The sequence below is a fragment of the Myotis yumanensis genome, unplaced genomic scaffold (genome assembly GCF_028538775.1).
Source record: "Myotis yumanensis isolate MYYU_CA2020_CCGP unplaced genomic scaffold, mMyoYum1.0.hap1 SCAF_6, whole genome shotgun sequence".
Lineage (NCBI taxonomy): Eukaryota > Metazoa > Chordata > Mammalia > Chiroptera > Vespertilionidae > Myotis > Myotis yumanensis.
The window spans coordinates 84,363,766-84,373,478 of NW_027223757.1; positions in this window are offsets into that span (position 1 = coordinate 84,363,766).

Consider the following 9,713-nt stretch of genomic DNA (forward strand, 5'->3'; position numbering starts at 1 on the left):
AGTCCTCCAAATGAAGCAGAGCACCAGCCAGGGGGCTCTCTCCGCACAGCCCATACCAGTCTCCTTTCCCAGGGTCTCTGTGAAGCAGACTGCTGGGAGGCTGTCACTTAACTAGCTGCATGAGCACGGGCCAATGATAAACTTCTCTGTGCCTCAGTTTCTCCATCTAGAAAACGGGTGAAGCATAGTGCTTATTCCACAGAGCTGTTGTGAGGCTCAACTGAGTTCATGTCTGTGAAGTGCTAGAACAGTGCCTGGCACATAGGACATCCATCTACTTACTAGCAAGGACCTTGAGGCTCAGAGAAGTTAGATGTGTCCTGAGGGCCACCCGGCTATGGATGGGGAAGCCAGGATTTGAAGCAGCTTTTGATATTCTTGCCTTGACACCACAGCCTGAAGAGTACCAAGAGTGATCCCAGGCTGATGAGATAGGAAATGAGATGACAAAGATGGCGGGGCAGAATGTTTAGCCTCAAGCCCTCCTGCAGATGGGTGCTCAGGTGAAAGGGGTGGGCCTGGAGCCGAGTGATCACGTAGAAAACGCTTGCCATGAGCCCGGTGTGGTGAAGAAGGGGTTGACAAGGGCCGAGGCAGTAGGAAAGAACTCCCATGGCCTCCCCAGGGCCAGGGGGAAGGAAGATTAGATATAATTTGGCTGTGCCGAGCCAGCTCAGCCAAGGGTTCCTCAAGCCTGAGTGAGGGCAGTGAAGGATGAAGAAATGACAGAGAGAATAAGCTGGGTCTAGTCTAGGTAGATCTCCTGTGCCTGGCTGAGGCCACAGAGAGAGATCCAGAGGCAAGCTGAGCCTTTATTTTATAGCCAGAGGTAAACAAGGTAGTGGTCACCATAGTTTTTTTTTATTATCATTTTTTTATTTTTTATTTTTATTTTTGCTAAAAGTATTACAAAGGGTATTACATAAGTGCCCTTTTTATCCCCCCCACCCTTGACAAACCCCTGCCCTCAGTGGTCACCATAGTTACAATGTTCTTGTGAGTTTCACTTGTTTTGGCAGCCCTTGCTGCATCTCCCTCAGCCCATTAGCTACCCAGATAAGATCTAGAAAGTATCATAAGGTCAAGCCTAATTATGCTAAGAGGACTGTGCCCTCTAAGCTGGGACTTGTTCGTGGCTTTGCCAAAAGGTCAGTCCGAGGCTTAACCCTATAGCCACGCCCTACATTTGGCGAGCAGCTGGAACAAGGAAATGGAGGCAAGAGAGGAGGCAGGGATGGCCTTAAGGCTTTAGCATCAGTTACTCAGGGAATAGCAAGGCCTCTGGCAGAGACAGGTGATTGGGACGGGGATGTTCTTGGAAATCCAAGCAATGAGACAAGCCCTCTGTCCTGGGTGATTGTTAAATGGGGAAGTTGTGTGTGTTAGAAACAGGTTTGCAGAAACAGAGCCTGGACTACATACATGATGCCTTTTACATCGAGGGGTTTCCACCCCTAGTAGTGGATGGATTCTGAAAGATATTTAAACAGAAACTGTTGCTAAGAGACCCACCCCAGCACAGCCCAGAACAGCACAGTTCAACTTCCCATCGTTACTCTTGTCACCGATCCCCCTCCTACTCCGGGGCAGGAAACTGACCTTAACCCGGGACTCTACCCCTCAAGCCTCAGCAGCCACCCATCCCAGCCCCCACGCTCCCACCTCCCTGTAAAAGGAACTGCACTTCACACACAGTGTCTCCTTCCACCCCCACAGTGACCTGTTAGAGATTAAGGCTGGCACTATTCGCTCCATTTTACAAATAAGGAAACTGAGGCCCCACAAGGTTATAAGACTTTCTCGGGTGCCCACCTCCTTTCCTCAGCAGATCCACCGACATCTCTTGGTTCCCCGGGGCACTCGTTTTTTCTGTGGGAATAATAAAATGGTGGGGTATTGACTGATATTAAGGAGGCAGTGAAAATGGACAGTGGGGTGTGTGGCAACGTATGGGTAAGTGCCAAACATCAGGGCTGGAGCCATCCTTAGAGATCTCTGAGTTAGGGCATGCTATTTGCAAGGAAAACGTAAACCCAGAAAGATGAAACTTGCCCGCTGAGTACCTCTGACATATCGTCATGCTCTTTGTTCCAGTTATCTATCACTGCACTTCACAGATCACCTCAAAATTCCTGGCTTAAGACAACAATCTTTTTTCTAATCTCTCAGATTCCTGTGGGTCAGGGATTTAGGAAAGGCTCAGCTGGGCTGTTCTGACCTTATCGGTGGCTGAAGATGAAATGGCAGGAGCTGGAGCAGCTGCTGTGGGCGGGCTGTCCGGGCCTCTCTCTCTCCAGGTGGTCTCAGGTCCTCTCCACGTGACTGGTTGGGCTTTTTCATAGGGTAAGGTCAGGTGGGCAGTCAGATTACCGGGTAACTCAGATCTCCAAAGGCACGTGTCCCGGGAGAATCAGGTGGAAGCTGAATCATCTTTGTGACCTAATCTCAGAAGTCACATAGCATCATGTCTACCACAGCTGACTGCCTCAAGTCAAGGGAAGGGATGATGGACCCTGCCTCTCAAAGGGAGGAATGTCAAAGTCACACAATTAGAAGCGCATGTGGGATGGGAGCTCTTTGGAAAATGCAGTCTGCCAGGCAGTTGCTCAATCACCTGGATTGATTGCAAAGCACAGAGGAAAGACAGGCCTGGTCTGAACACTGGCTTCATCACTCACCAGCTCTGTGACCTAACCCCTTGTATCCTCTCCTTCTCCATCCATAAAACCAGAGTGATAATAATACCTGCTTTGCGGAGCTGTGGTGAGATTTAAGTGGGATGGCCTGGCCCACAGGAAAAAAGTTTTTTCTTCTTCCAAGTTATGAGGCAGCAGTGAACACACCATCAACCTAACTGCCTCACCCTGCCCATGAAGCAGACCCAAGTATCAAATAAGGCAAAGAGCCCGAGCTGGTTTGACTCAGTGGATAGAGTGTTGGCCTGCGGACTGAAGGGTCCTAGGTTTGATTACAGTCAAGGACACATGCTTGGGTTTTGGGCTTGATCCCCAGTAGGGGATGTGCAGGAGGCAGCCAATCAATGATTCTCTTCAATCAATTGATGTTTCATCTCTCCCTCTCCCTTCCTCTCTGAAATCAATAAGAAAATAAAAATAAAAAAAGAGAAACTAAGATAAATGAGAGTACACATTCACCACTAAACAGTACAAGACATGAAATGATAAATCGAGAACTAAATTACAGCAATAAACAAAACAAAGTTCTTGCCTTCAGAGATCTTATCATTTAGGGGAGCCAGTCAACATATAAATATGCTAATGGTATTATGTCAGGTGGAGAAAAGGGCTGTGGAGAAAAATAAAGATAAGGGAAATATGCCCAGGGTCAGGGTGGGGTTAGTATATGGGTAGATCAGGGAGGGTCTATTTACTAAGATGAAATTTGAACAGAGAACTAAATGAAAATATGAGGGTTTGAGCGATGAAAATATATGGGTAAGAGCAGTCCAGGCAGAAGGAATAGCTATTGTAAAGGTCCTGAGGCAGGGAACAGACTTGATGTGTTTGAGGATCAACATAGAGGCTAGTTTAGCAGAGCAGAATAAGGCAGCATAGGGGTTAAGGTCAAAGGGGATCCACTGGAAGGTTTTGAGCAGAGATGTGACATAGTCTGACTTCTATCGTTGAGATACACTTTTTATTTTTGAATAATTTTAGATTTACAGGAAAGTTGATAAGATACTAAGGACAGTTCTTATATACCAACCAGTTTCCCCTGATGTAACACTTTACATCACCATGGTAGGTTTGTCAAAACTAAAAAGCCAACATCGGTACCCTAGTGTAAACTAAACTCCAGACTTTATTCAGACTTCACCAGCTTTTTCACTATTGATCTTTGTTTGTTTCAGTTTAGAATACCACAAACATTTAGCTGGCTTCCATGCTAGCAGGATCACCCTGGCTGCTCCACCATAGCAAACCCGTTAAGAAGCTGTTGCATTAGTCCAGGCAAGAGGAAAGGGGTTTGAAGTCATATTGCAAAAAGTGGTCAAATTCTGGATGAACTTGAAGGCAGAGGCAACAGGTTTTGCAGGACATGGGATGTGAGAGAAAGAGGAGAATTAAGTATGACGCCAAGGATTTTGGTTTAAAACAGGCATTTACTGAGAGGAGATAAGACTGACATAGGAAGACTGTTTGGGGATGGAAACCAGGCGTCTGCATTTGTACGTGCTAAGTTTGAGTTGCCTGTTGGACCATGTGGAGATGTTGAGTAGGCAGTCGGATACATGAGAGGGGATTTCAAGGATAAACCATGGCTGGGAATGTAAACCCGGGAGTCCTTGGCTTATAGCTGCTATTTAAAGCCATTAGGCTGATGAGATCATGAAGGGAGCAAGTGAAGGTAGAAAAGAGAAGCGGAATGAGTATGGAGCCCTGGGCTATGGAAGAAATTGGGAAGATGAGGAGGAAGCAAAGGGGACTGAGGAGGAATAGCCATTAGGGTAGGTGGAAAGCTAGTGAGCGATCCTAGAAGCCCAGTGAACCACTGTGTCAAATGCTGCTGACAGAGACAGTGAGATGAGGACTGAAAAGGAATTGTTGGATTTGACAATGGTGAGGGCATTGGTGACCTTGACAGGTGACCTTGACGACAGAGTGTGGGATGAGAGTGCTTTCAAGGAAAATGAGAAGAGAGAAAGTGAAGACGGCAAGTCTAGACCAATATTTTTGAAGAGTTTTCAGTAAAGAGAGCAGAAAAGTGGAGCTGGAAGAGTATATGGGACTGAGAGCTTACTTATTTTCAGATGGGAAAGAGGATGAGGAAAATTATCCCCTAGAGCAGTGGTTCTCAACCTTCCTAATGCCGCAACCCTTTAATACAGTTCCTCATGTTGTGGTGACCCCCAATTTCATTGTTACAAATTGAACATAATTAAAGCATAGTGATTAATCACAAAAACAATATGTAATTATATATGTGTTTTCTGATGGTCTTAGGCGACCCCTGTGAAAGGGTCGTTCGACCCCCAAAGGGGTCGCGACCCACAGGTTGAGAACCGCTGTCCTAGAGACAAGTGAACTGATGGTGCAGATGACCTGGGAGAAGTGGTGGAGCCTGCAGTCACACAGGTGAGAGGGATGGGAGCTCGTGCCGAGGTGGAGGGTTTCTGAGTAAGAACAGGAGGGACGACAGAGGGTATGGAGACAGATGGAGGAGGGTGGGCGGAAGCGTGGGGAAGTTCTCTTCAGATTGCTTCTATTTTCTTCATGAAGTTGGAAGCAAGACCACCAGCAGAGTGAGAAGAAAGGAGAGAGGAGAAGGTAAAAATAGCTGTTGGAAGGCTGGGAGAGTACCCAGAACTGATACATATTGATGGTCAACACAAAGGGTGTTTGAAGCTATGAATCTGAGACCAGTCAGCCTGGAGGTGAGTTTTTTTTCCGTCACGTCCAGTTGCTGGGGTGCAGGCTAGAGAGGACACAGGAGAGGGGTTTTACCAGATGAACAGGATGGGAGAGAGGCGCCAGGGAGTTGTTATAAGCAATGGACTGATCAGAATGATATGTCCTGGAATCAAAACTGGGTAAGCAGGAAAGGGTAGATGTGATGAGAGGGGACACTGAAAAGGAGGTAAGATCAATGGGTGAGAGACAGGGTCAACTTATCTACAGGAGGCACTGTGCAAAATTCCCACAACTCCTTTAGGGACCTGCAAAATGTTTTAATTTTAATGTATTTTAAAATCAAAAGAAAAAAATGGAAATAATAATAATAATGAATCTACAGCAGGTACTGAAATAACATTTTTTCATTTGACATCATTTCACTATAATGTTGATGAGTCAAAAAAAAAAAAAATGACACCCTGGCCAGTGTTTTTCAGTGGTTGGAGCATCATCCCGTACACCAAAAGGTTAAGGGCTTGATTCCAGATTAGGGCACATACCCAAGTCGTGAATTCAATCCCCGGTCAGTGCACATGCCGGAGGCAACCAATTGATGCTTCCCTCTCACATTGATGTCTCTCTCTCTCTCTCTCTCTCTCTCTATATATATATATATATATATCCCTTCCTCTCTCTCTGGAATCCATGAAGATCTCCTCAGGTGAAAATTTATTTAATTTATTATTATTATTTTTAATCCTCACCTGAGGATATTTTTCCATTGATTTTTAGGGAGAGTGGAAGAGAGAGGGAAAGACAGAGAGAAACATTAATGTGAGAGAAACACATCGATTGGTTGCGTCCTGCGAGCACTCCGACCAGGGCCCAGGCTGAAGAGGAGCATACAACCGAGGCATGTGCCATTGACCGGAATCGAACCCGGGACCGTTTTGGTCCACAGGCCAACACTCTATCCACTGAGCCAAACCGGCTAGGGCTCCTCGGGTGAGAATTTAAGAAAAAGAAACGAAATCATTTCCTGGCCAGGGCCACTGTCTGTGGCACTTGCATGTTCTCCCCATGTCTGCATGGGTTTTCTCCTGCGGACTCTGGTTTCCCACATTCCCAAACATGCACATGAGGTGAATTGAGTATCTACATCCCCCAGTCTGAGTGAGTGTGGGTGTGTGTGAGTGCGTCCTGAGATGGAAGGGCATCCTGTCCAGGGTCCCCACCTCATCCCCTGAGCTGCTGGGACTGGCTCTGGCCACCTGGGACCCTGAACTGGAATAAGTAGGTTGGAAAATAATCTTGTTTTTATTAATTTTTTCTTAAATGTATGTATAGCTCATATTTATATCAATGTTTAACATTAGAAGTGTTTTGGTTCTTTATTTCGAAGTTTAATGGTGTTTTGTTTTGGTGACCAGAAATATGCCATAGGAACATTAAAAATATATTTTATTTTTATCATTTAAAAATGTTCAGTTACAGTTGACATACATGACTTACTAAGTGATCGTCCCAATAAATCGTGCATATTTACATAGTTAGTAGAATATTATTGACTATATTTCCTATGCTGTATTTTACATCCCCATGACTATTCTGTAATAACATCTGTAATTTGTTCTTAACCTCTTCACCGTTTTCACCCATCCCCCAAACCCCCCTATGCCATAAGAACTTAACTCTTGTTTAGATCAATTTAGCTTATGGTAAAATTGGTTTCAATATAGGTATGTCATTTCACTTAAAGTCACAGTTTCCAAGAACCTACCGATAACATTAAGTGAGGACTTACTGTAGAATAATGCATCTTGCTTGGATTATACTTGTCTTTACACCAATGCAACCATAAAGTATAGTCTTACTATTCTTTTGTGGCGGAAGAGGGCCATGAAGGTGAAGTGCATAGGACCCACAAAAGTTGTAATGTAGCCCAGTGATCCCTGTGGATCCAAATTCAACATATGTTAAATGCATTTATAATAGCAAAAGCAAACACAACCTAAGTACACAGAATTGTTTGAGTCTAGGTACTAGAGGGCATAAGCTGAAAAGATACAAATTGGTAATAGGAAAGTGTGATTATAATAGGAAATTGAGATTATGGAGTGTGTGAAGAATTTGTAGTAAGCCCTAGCTGGCTTTGTACAGTGGATAGAGCGTCAGACTGTGTACTGAAGGGTCCCAGGTTCGATTCCAGTTAAGGGCACATGCCTGGGTTGTGGCCCTGGCCCCCAGTAGGGGGCATGCAGGAGGCAGCCGATCAATGGTTCTTTCTCATCATTGATGTTTCTATCTCTCTTTTCCTCTCCCTTCTTCTCTGAAATCAATAAAAATATATTTTTAAAAAAGAATTCATAGTAACAAGGTTTGGCTGAGACAATCCTCCTCATTAGTGGAGAAGAAATCAAGGAAATGGGAAGTTGGTTTTGTTTTTTTTTTAAATATATTTTATTGATTTTTTACAGAGAGGAAGGGAGAGGGACAGAGAGTTAGAAACATCGATGAGAGAGACATCGATCAGCTGCCTCCTGCACATCTCCCACCAGGAATGTGCCTGCAACCAAGGTACGTGCCCTTGACCGGAATCGAACCTGGGACCCTTCAGTCCTCAGGCCGACGCTCTATCCACTGAGCCAAACCGGTTTCGGCGGAAGTTGGTTTTTTATCAGTTGTCTATTGCCACATTAACAAACCACCTCGAAACTTAGTGGTTTAACCACCATTTATCTGCTCATTGTTTGGTAACATGGGCCGGCCTCAGCTGAGCATTCTGTTCGTCTTGCCGAGGCATCATCATCTGGCTGTGGTCATCTGGAAGCTTATCTGGGGCTGGGTAGTATGACCTCACATGTCTGGTAGTTGGTGGCCAGGGTACCTCAGTTGTTCTCCATTGGGCTCCTCATCTTCCAGTAGCCTACACTGGACTTCTTCCCATGATGTTGGAAGTATTCTGAGAGGGCAAAGGGGCAAGCTGCAAGGTCTCTTGAGGCCCAGACTCTGGGGACTCACACTGTATCATTTCTGCCACATGCTTTCAGTCAAAGCAAGTCATAAAGCCAGCCCAGATTCAAGGGGTTGACAAACAGACTCCACTCCTTGCTGAGAAGGGCAGCAAAATCATTGCAAAGGGTCATGTGGGACAGGAGGAAGTGTAGTGGCCATCTTTGCAAGCACATTTATTGGGAGAATTGTCTCTGTGGTACTGAATCATCAAAAATCTCCAAGAATTTGACAGAAGTGGGAGTGAAAAGGGTGAAACAACCCAGGTGCTAAAATTTTTACAGCATGAGGGAGAAGTAGTAAGTGATACAGTCCGATGCTATCAACTTCCAAAGTTTTAACCATCTTTACTGTCTCATCAGTGAATGTCAATGAATTTCATTAATGAGAAGGAACTGTTCATTTTCCACAACTTCTTTGATGCAGTCGCTCCCCAATTCAGAATCTGCCTTAAGGAAGGATCCCAAACCATGGAGAAAACCACATGCATGGAAACGTGTGGTGCTACTAGACACAGTCCCCAGGGCCCAGGATGATGTCCAGCACAAAGTAGTAGCACATAGGTGCTCAGAAATATTTGTTGAATGAATTTATAATAGCAAAAAAATAAACACAATTGTGTAAGGATCCAATTGTGAGAATCCCATAATGAGGGCTAAGTTAATATATCTACTTAATGGACTGTTATGCAGCCATAAAAATTATGCTTTTGACGACTACCAATACATTATGTGGAGTAAAAAACAGTCAGGATACAATATTACAGGAACTGTGTAAAAACATCTGGGTAGGAACAGAGGTAAAAAAAACCCACCACAATAGTGTTTTTTTCATGCTAGTAGGATCATGGGTGATTTTTTTTCTTTTTACTTCATCCTAAAGCAGTGGTTCTCAACCTTCTGGCCCTTTAAATACAGTTCCTCATGTTGTGACCCAACCATAAAATTATTTTCGTTGCTACTTCATAACGGTAATGTTGCTACTGTTACGAATTGTAATGTAAATATCTGATATGCAGGATGGTCTTAGGCGACCCCTGTGAAAGGGTCGTTCCACCGCCAAAGGGGTCGCGAACCACAGGTTGAGAACCGCTGTTCTAAAGGATCTATAGTGTTATTGCATTTCTTTCATAATAATAAAGTTGTACACGTTCATTGTGGAAAAGGGGGAAATGCAGAAAAGCATCTTTAAGAAAAGATAACCTATAATTCCATCATCCAGAACAAAAGTCACTGGTAACTGAGGAATGTTCGGTGTTGTCTCTCCCTGCTCGCAGTTAACATACTCTTAGCTTTTTTTTTTTTTAACATCTTCAGGCTTCAAAAAGGTGACTTTTGATAGTCACAT